Genomic DNA, 7982 nt, shown 5'->3' on the forward strand with positions numbered 1-7982 from the left:
TCTTCTCATAAGCATGATCCTCAGCACGTATTTCTTCTTGAATAACAGAAGAGGTCGCATCAAATGGTTCAGCAATTGATGCTTTATAGAGGGGTTCATTAACACCCTTAAGCACATGTGGTACTTCCCTCCCTTTAGCACAGACATGGGGAGGGGAGTTTATGCCTAATTCTCCAATAGCAGCATTGTAATCATAACCTATTCCAGATGTTTGATTAACAGCTTGCTTACTGTAGAACTCTTTAGCCTTCGAACAAGAATTGAAGTAGGCTCTAACCTTAGTCTCAAGACCGGTGATCTTGTCTTTGAGAATAGTTTCGAGTTTTCTATAACAGTCAACTCTATTCTCTAGAAAAGATACCTGTTCTTTTAATTTGTCTTGATTAATGTGCACAAGTCTTAATTCATTGACCTCTTTCTCAAGGTCTGTGATCTGTAAACTTAACAGTTCATTATCACGACGTGCACAATCTAAGTTACCTCTTAGATGATAAACCATTTCAGCATCAGAAAGTTTTACCTCTATTCTTGACGATGAAGCTTTTCCATCAATAGCCATAAGAGCAAGATTTCCTTCATCTTCATCTTCACTGTCAGTATCATCCCAGCTTCTTCCCTTTGCCAGATAAGCCCTTTCAGAGTTCTTTCTTACTTGCTTTGGCTTCCTACATTCTGTGGCAAAGTGTCCCAACTCATTGCAGTTATAGCATCTAATGGTGCCCCGATCAACCATCCCTGTTTGGTATCCACCACTGCTGGTGTTAGAGGATGAAGATCCACCTTTCTGGAATTTGTTGTAGTTGGACTTGTACTTCAGCTTGGGATTCCTCTTTTGGATAGGTTCTAGCTTCAGTAGTCACCACACCATCTATTATTACCTCCGGTTCAATAACCATCGGAGTTTTTATACCCTTCTTTAACAAGTTTGAATATTTGGGATTTGCAACTTGTAAAAATAATAGCATATTCTTCTTCCACATGATATAATTCTCTTTATCAAATTGTGGAATTTTAACGGTTCCAACTTTATGTGAAGTCATTATGAATTTTTGAATAAATAAAAATTCAAGGAGTTGAAAAATCACAAAAGTCTAGGATCTTGATTTGTTCGTTAATCAGAAGGCTCTGATACCAATTGTTAGGTCCCAATGTGTTTGTAGAAGGGGGGTTGAATACAAACGTTACCAAATAATCGAATAAAATGCGGAATAAAAAATGTGAAACAAAATTCAAGTTAAATAAAAATATTATTAAACTTGAAATGTGTTACAACAACTGTATCGATTACAAGGTATTAATCTCAAATCAATTATCACAAATCTAGAATAAATTCGACATGAACTTTTTCTATTTTTGTAATAATTAGAATCAAATGCTAAACGCGATTTGAGATTAAGTTCTAGGGATTTTAATCCGCTAGATTGATACACAAGAACAAGATAAATAATTCTAGTGGTTTGGATTTAACATTAACAAACTAGAAATTGATCTTGAATTTCTGCAGAGAAGATGATTTTATATTTCAAGGCGGCTGCTCTTTTGTTCTTGACTTGTGTTTGAATGATTGATTATTGAAAGAAGGTCTTCTGCTTCTTTTTAATCAACAAACCAATAGAATTGAATTGGCATGACAATCCTATAGCTGGCAAGACTTTCGGTAGGACAATTGAATGAACTAGCAAGACAATCTGAATGAACTAGCATGACAATCAGAATGAACTAGCAAGACAATTATCCTCCTAGAGTAACTTTCGGTATGACAATGGAAAATGGCCTAGCATGACAATCGGTATGACAATCCTGATTGTCATGCTAGTTCATTTTCAATTGTCTTGCTGATTTAATGCTTGAATTTAATCCAATTAAGCTTCTGAAAATTCCTAAAATTCCTAGAATTAATTCAGAATTAATTAATCAATTAATTCAATTAATAAATAAATTATTCTTCGCAGATATAATTTATTTTCTTAATTAAATTAGATGACTTAATTAATTAATAGAGAATTAATTCTAGTCTTGAGCAGCGACCATTCTTCTGCAAATCTTCTGAAAATCACTGAAAATTATAAATCAATTCCATCACTTCAACGTTGACACTCGATGTACTGTCTGGTTCATGAGTGACTAACTTCCGTGACGTTTCTTCATGTCTTGACTTTGACACTTTGATTTTCTTCAAATTAAATCCTTGTAATTAATGATACTCTGACGAGATCTCTGTCACTTGATTAAATCCACGATCTTGATTTATATCATTGAGGCATGATCAACTTCTTGAACTTCTTCCAGTGAATTAACTCCTCAAGTCTGTAGATGAACATTGTCTCTGAATCCTTTGACAGATATTACTTTGCGAGATCTCTCTGACGGTCGATCCACTATTTACTTATTACATTCTTATTTGAGTTGAGTTGAATCCTCGAATATACAAATAGGCTATGACATATGACTTACAATTCATAAGGGAAATTATAATCGTTATACGGTAATTAGATTCTTAGACAAACAAAAAGCTAGATCATTATATAGGATTTAATTCGTATATCTTTTTAGATTCAAGAACGTTGTTGTTCTTGGATTGTTGCCGGTTAATTTACTTACCAGAGTGTAGCAACATCCTCGAGGATTTATATATGAATATATACTTCCAAGAATATCTTATGTTCTTTAATTTAATGTCCAAAACACTATTCACCTCAAGAACATGGAACCACTAACCGAACACTAAATTATTTATCCACAAAAGATTCGAAAGAATTTTTTAATTAGTGAGTATCGTATTCACCCCCCCCCCCTCTACGATACTTCGGGACCTAACAATTGGTATCAAAGTTTGTTGATAGATATACATATCAGATCCGGTGTGTCAGCCCAACTAGTCAAGTTCTCATACTTTCAGAATTTTTAATTTTCAAAAATTATCAACTCTTGAGATTTTTGAATTTTAAACCAACTATTGAGATTTTTGAATTTTAAATATTTTGTACTTATCCTAGAAATATTTCTAGTTCTCAAAAATTTCAATTTTTTTTGGAGTTCACAATATTTCCAGCCAAAGGTTCCTAGGAGTGTTAGAAGATTCCTCTGAGCGTTAAAGATTATTTTAATCTTTTGAAGAAAACGAAGACCATGTGCTATTCAGACTAGAAAATTCCCGAACACGGAATTTGAAGATAAAGGTTTTCTTATTCCAATGAAGTTGAAGAAAATTGTGGAACGTTCTCAAAGGCTTACTCCATAGGATACCATTGGATTTTCAGAAGCGGGAAAAAAATAAAGATAAAATTATGTCGCTAAAGAACTATTAGCGACCGACTTCCGTCGCAAATTGGCCGGTATACTCTTTCCCCTCCAAAAAATTTCGTGGGAAAATATGCCGCTTTAATATCAGCTACCAAATTTTATCTGCTATTGACATTAATAGCTGAAAGTGCCACATCATCAATATATCAGTGACCGTGATTCGTCACTATTTTAGCAACCGAAACGTACTAGTGACTGTTGTGTATCAGTGACCGCTTTCCATAACAGGTACTTTTTTTATTAATTTAATTTGTCACGTAGTTTTGACAAATATTATTAGATACAAGATTGTATTAGAGTCTGTTTATTTGCCAAATAATTACATCATTCTAATAAATATTTTTCAAAAAATATTTTTTCATGAAAACTCTATTTTCGAAAAATATTTTCCACTAATTGTTTACGAGAAAAAATATTGCTATGGAAATTTTATGAAAATTCTAGGGGAAAATATTTTTGGAAGAATTTTCTTGAAAAAAATATATTGAATTGAAACTTAAATTTTTTGAAAAATATATTACTTTCTTGAATACAAAGCAAATATAGAAAAGTGTGAAAAATATTCTCCAAAAATTTAAACAAATGCCTATGACATGTTTTCTTGAAATTTAAAACTAACGTAAGCCAAAAATATGAAAAACATTTTACTCGCAAATATTTTTCGTAAAACTAACAGAGGTTTAATTTTTGTTTTAATTATACTATTATCGAAAACATGCCTTGAAAATTTATTTATTTAAAAAAAAATATCTATAATGTATACTTTATTTTATTCATATATATATAGATACACACATATAAAATTTTTAGTAAATATTTTTTTAGCTTAAACAATAAATAATTTTGATAGTTATAATATTATATGAAATTAAAAATATATATTATATAAAATTTATGGCTTTTAAAAAAGAATAAAAACTTCCCTCGAGAGTTGGTTGATGCGTGCCCGTAATGACCTTGGATCTACTATGAAAAAAATTTATTTGTTTTTTCATTTTTAAAACCTTGGATCTAATTAAGTATAATAAAATTAAAAAAAATGAAATCAACAGCCTCAAATTGAGGTCTTATGTACCGTCGGTGTCCCGGGACGAGGTTAAATGATTATTTTTATCTAGATGACTAGATCTAGTCACAATTACAGTTACTCGGTGACCAGGAAGAAGGTCATCTTCTTCTCCCCAAAATCGTTTTGTCTCAACCGTCTAATCCCTATTATGCTTTTAGTTACCAGGTAATTTCTTACATTCTATATCTACATATGTATATAATATATGTATAGGTACAAATATATCATTAAGTAGAAATAAAAATTGTGATATATATAAATATATATCATATTAATATGAGTGTCAATCTATTTTCCCAATTATGTATGTTATCGTGTGATAATAATTTTTCTGTGTTATTCTATGTGAATTGCTTTTGTATATACTAGTTTTGATAGGAAATGGAATGTGAATAGAGGGTAAAGTTGTTGTCATTTTCAATTTTTTTTAATAATGTATGCATTGGTGTTTGGTGTGACAAATGCTAAAGAAGATGATTCGGACTCGGATACTAGCACCTAAAGATTTTGAATATCATCTCGTTACATTTAAACTTATATATTTATGTAGTATCTATGTTAGGGTTGTAATTTATGTATTTGCAGTACAAGATTAGTTGTGAATATATTGGAAACTTGGAAATTTGATTTGTGTCTGCGCAGCAGTTTCCAAGCACTTAGAAACTTTAGATTGATCAAGCATAAAAAATATTTGTGTACAAATGTTTGGATAACATGTATATGAAGTTTTGTGCAATTTACAAAAAGGTGTAAAGGGTTAATTTTGTTAAACCGATCATTGTTTTCGCATAATTTAGTTTTTCAGCAACATTTCTCTATTCCGTGCTAAGATTTTATGAGGTTTAGTGACCTAATTAGCCATGGTCAAAGAACACAAGTCGGATATTTAAGTGATGAGTAAAGGCATGAAACTTGAGATATAACTAATTTATATACCTGGCCCGAGCTATGGTTCGAAAAAAACATAACAGACTTGTGTATTATGTCACAAATTGTGTATTAATTATTTGACATAAGATTTTTGATATGTTGTACCCTAATATATCTTGTTTACTATGGCAAAAGAATCAACTACTTTGAGTAAGTTTGTTCACATTACTTTTGTTAAAGTGAAGATAGTTGAAGCAGTGGTTATTTTTAATACTTTTGCCCACTTTTAATTAAGCTAGATTTAACATGACACTTATATAATTGAAATGGTTATATGTCACTGATATGCAATGGAAGGACTTTTTTCAATTTAGTCTGATGTTCTTAACTTTGTAATTCTACTTTTAGAGATCATTATGAAAGAATGAACAACACTTACTATGCTAAACACTCCGTCAATCTAATTGGACATATAAGTAGCAAATCTACTTATATCCTCAGTTTACAATCTTGATAAACTATTGACAAAAGCAGACAACTTCAATATTAACAGTGTTGTAGTGTTAATTTAATCAAGGGTCTTGTAAATTGTTCTGAGGTTTGGGATCTCTCGAGGGAATTCAGGGTCATGTAAATAGTTGATCGTGAGTCGCTTGGTAAATCACATTAAAATTATTCCCAAATTTATAGATGCATCCACATCAGGCTATCTTGCAATCAAGAATCTGTCGCTGCAAGACCAAGCATGTCAGAAGTAGTGTTTATGTTATGCAATGAAATAAGTATGCCACCTCCAGACCAGGCGGCATTATTTTTAGAACATCGGATAAAGTTCTTACGAACACAAGATCTAGTGGTATTTGAGTTATTTCCACATTCGTGTAGTGTTGGACCAGGCTACATTTATGAAAAAGAATCAACTACTTTGAGTAAGTTTGTTCACATTTACTCGTGTTAATGTGAAGATAGTTGCACCAGTTTAGGAGACGCAAATAGTATAGTCAAATTTAAGGAAGACATGTTATTATTTGGATTTACAAAGGATCGAATTATCTAGCTTACATAGATGTAATTGCTGCAAATGCTATTCTAATCCCAATATGATGTGATTATTGATAGTATGAGGATAAGATTTCTATTATTGTTGGTAATATTTCCGATGATGTTCAGGTGCAAGAAATTTACTGCAAGAGCAAGAATTTTGAAGGCAGGTGGCGAGTGCTTATTGCATAAATGTGTAAGTTAAGAAAAATTATTAATGTTAATCAATCTGCGGGTTGAGCTTTGTACTACTATTTTACATAAGATATAATTATCATCTTAATTGATGGATTAAGAAGATGCATGATATATCTATAATGGTCAATTAAAGCCTCATATATTGGATTTTTTTTATGATGCTGAATAGATGTTTCAGTTAATTTTATTATAAAATAGGGCCTCGAATTATAATGTAGGCAAGAATTAGAAAATCAAGTGATATAACAATATTTATTCATAATAAATTTTTACTGGGAAAGGTACATGGCAGAAATAGTAGCATTTGAATGTCATTTGTAAACTTGATAAAAGCAGTTACATGCTTTTTTATTTACTTTTTACTGATATTCATATGATTATTTAATCACCTCTTTTGTTTGTTATCCATATCTTGCTAGTTTTTTTAGTATTTTCTCTTATAATTTATCCATGTTGTAGTTTTTATGTAGAATATGCTTGTATTGGCCATCTAGGCCATGGAGTGTTGCACATGCACTAATATAATCCTTGGGGGTGCAGTAGCAATATAGGAGCTTGGATGTGTGACCAGAGTGAAAAGACAATAAGTGGGTGAAGAAGAGCTATATTACTTCCGCAAACAGATCTGCAGGTGTGCCTATTATTGGCAAATCTTAGAGTTTTTGTGTAAGCTTACATTTATGGATGTATTTTCTTATACGGTTGTGGTTTTAAGGATGTGTTGTTTAAAGAATTATATAGATGATGTGAACCTTTTAATTTGTTTGATTTATCAGATAGAAAATATTTATATTTTATTATGTCTGTGTTGGGTCAATTTCACAATTTTAGTGAATGCATTGGGCATAGAAAATTTTTGTATTTTTATGAATGTTTAAAAAAATTGGGAATTTTTTAAAAAAAGAATATGATTTTTCTCCCAAAAAATTGGTATCAGCAACAGAATGCGCAATTTTTGTATAAAGTTAGCGACGGGATTATGTAGCAGAAAGCTGTAGCAAAATTAACCAACATTAGCTAGCTGAAAGTGGTTGCTGATATGAAGGTCGTAGGCACCTCCGTCGCTATATCCGTCACTGACACGTGGCTTGCTGACAAATGGAAGCTGACTTGGATTGCTGACAAATGGAAGCTGACTTGGATTAGCAACTGATTGGTCGCTAAAAGTCGTCGTGAAAGATGCGGTCGCTGAAATTGGTCGCTGATGTGCATAAGATCGACCATTTTTTATGCGACTGCGTTTAGCGATTGTGGTCGGTCGCTGATACCTAACAGCTACCGACTGCGGTAGCTGATAGGGGGCCGTTGATAGATCTTTTTCTTATAGTTTTTTAAGATAACTTTATTGATTACAGATTTTACAATCCCACGGTGGTTTTACTAATGTTACATTTATCCGGAAATCAAAAAAGATCATAAATGAAGGAATTTAGGAGGTTAGAGAGAATAGTGTGAAAATACAAACATCTCAGCTACAGGCATTAAATTTGATACCTCGGGA

At 31.8% G+C, this 7982-nt stretch overlaps 1 long non-coding RNA gene across 1 annotated transcript; it reads left to right on the top strand.

Annotated features, from left to right (window-relative positions):
* The first annotated feature begins 4338 nt into the window (after positions 1-4338).
* LOC141666565 (uncharacterized) lies at positions 4339-7281 on the top strand. Its single transcript, XR_012552289.1, has 3 exons — positions 4339-4537; positions 6413-6479; positions 6941-7281. It is a non-coding gene; the product is annotated as an uncharacterized LOC141666565 (long non-coding RNA).
* Positions 7282-7982: the final 701 nt, after the last annotated feature.

The sequence above is a fragment of the Apium graveolens genome, chromosome 6 (genome assembly GCF_009905375.1).
Source record: "Apium graveolens cultivar Ventura chromosome 6, ASM990537v1, whole genome shotgun sequence".
Taxonomy (NCBI): Eukaryota; Viridiplantae; Streptophyta; class Magnoliopsida; order Apiales; family Apiaceae; genus Apium; species Apium graveolens.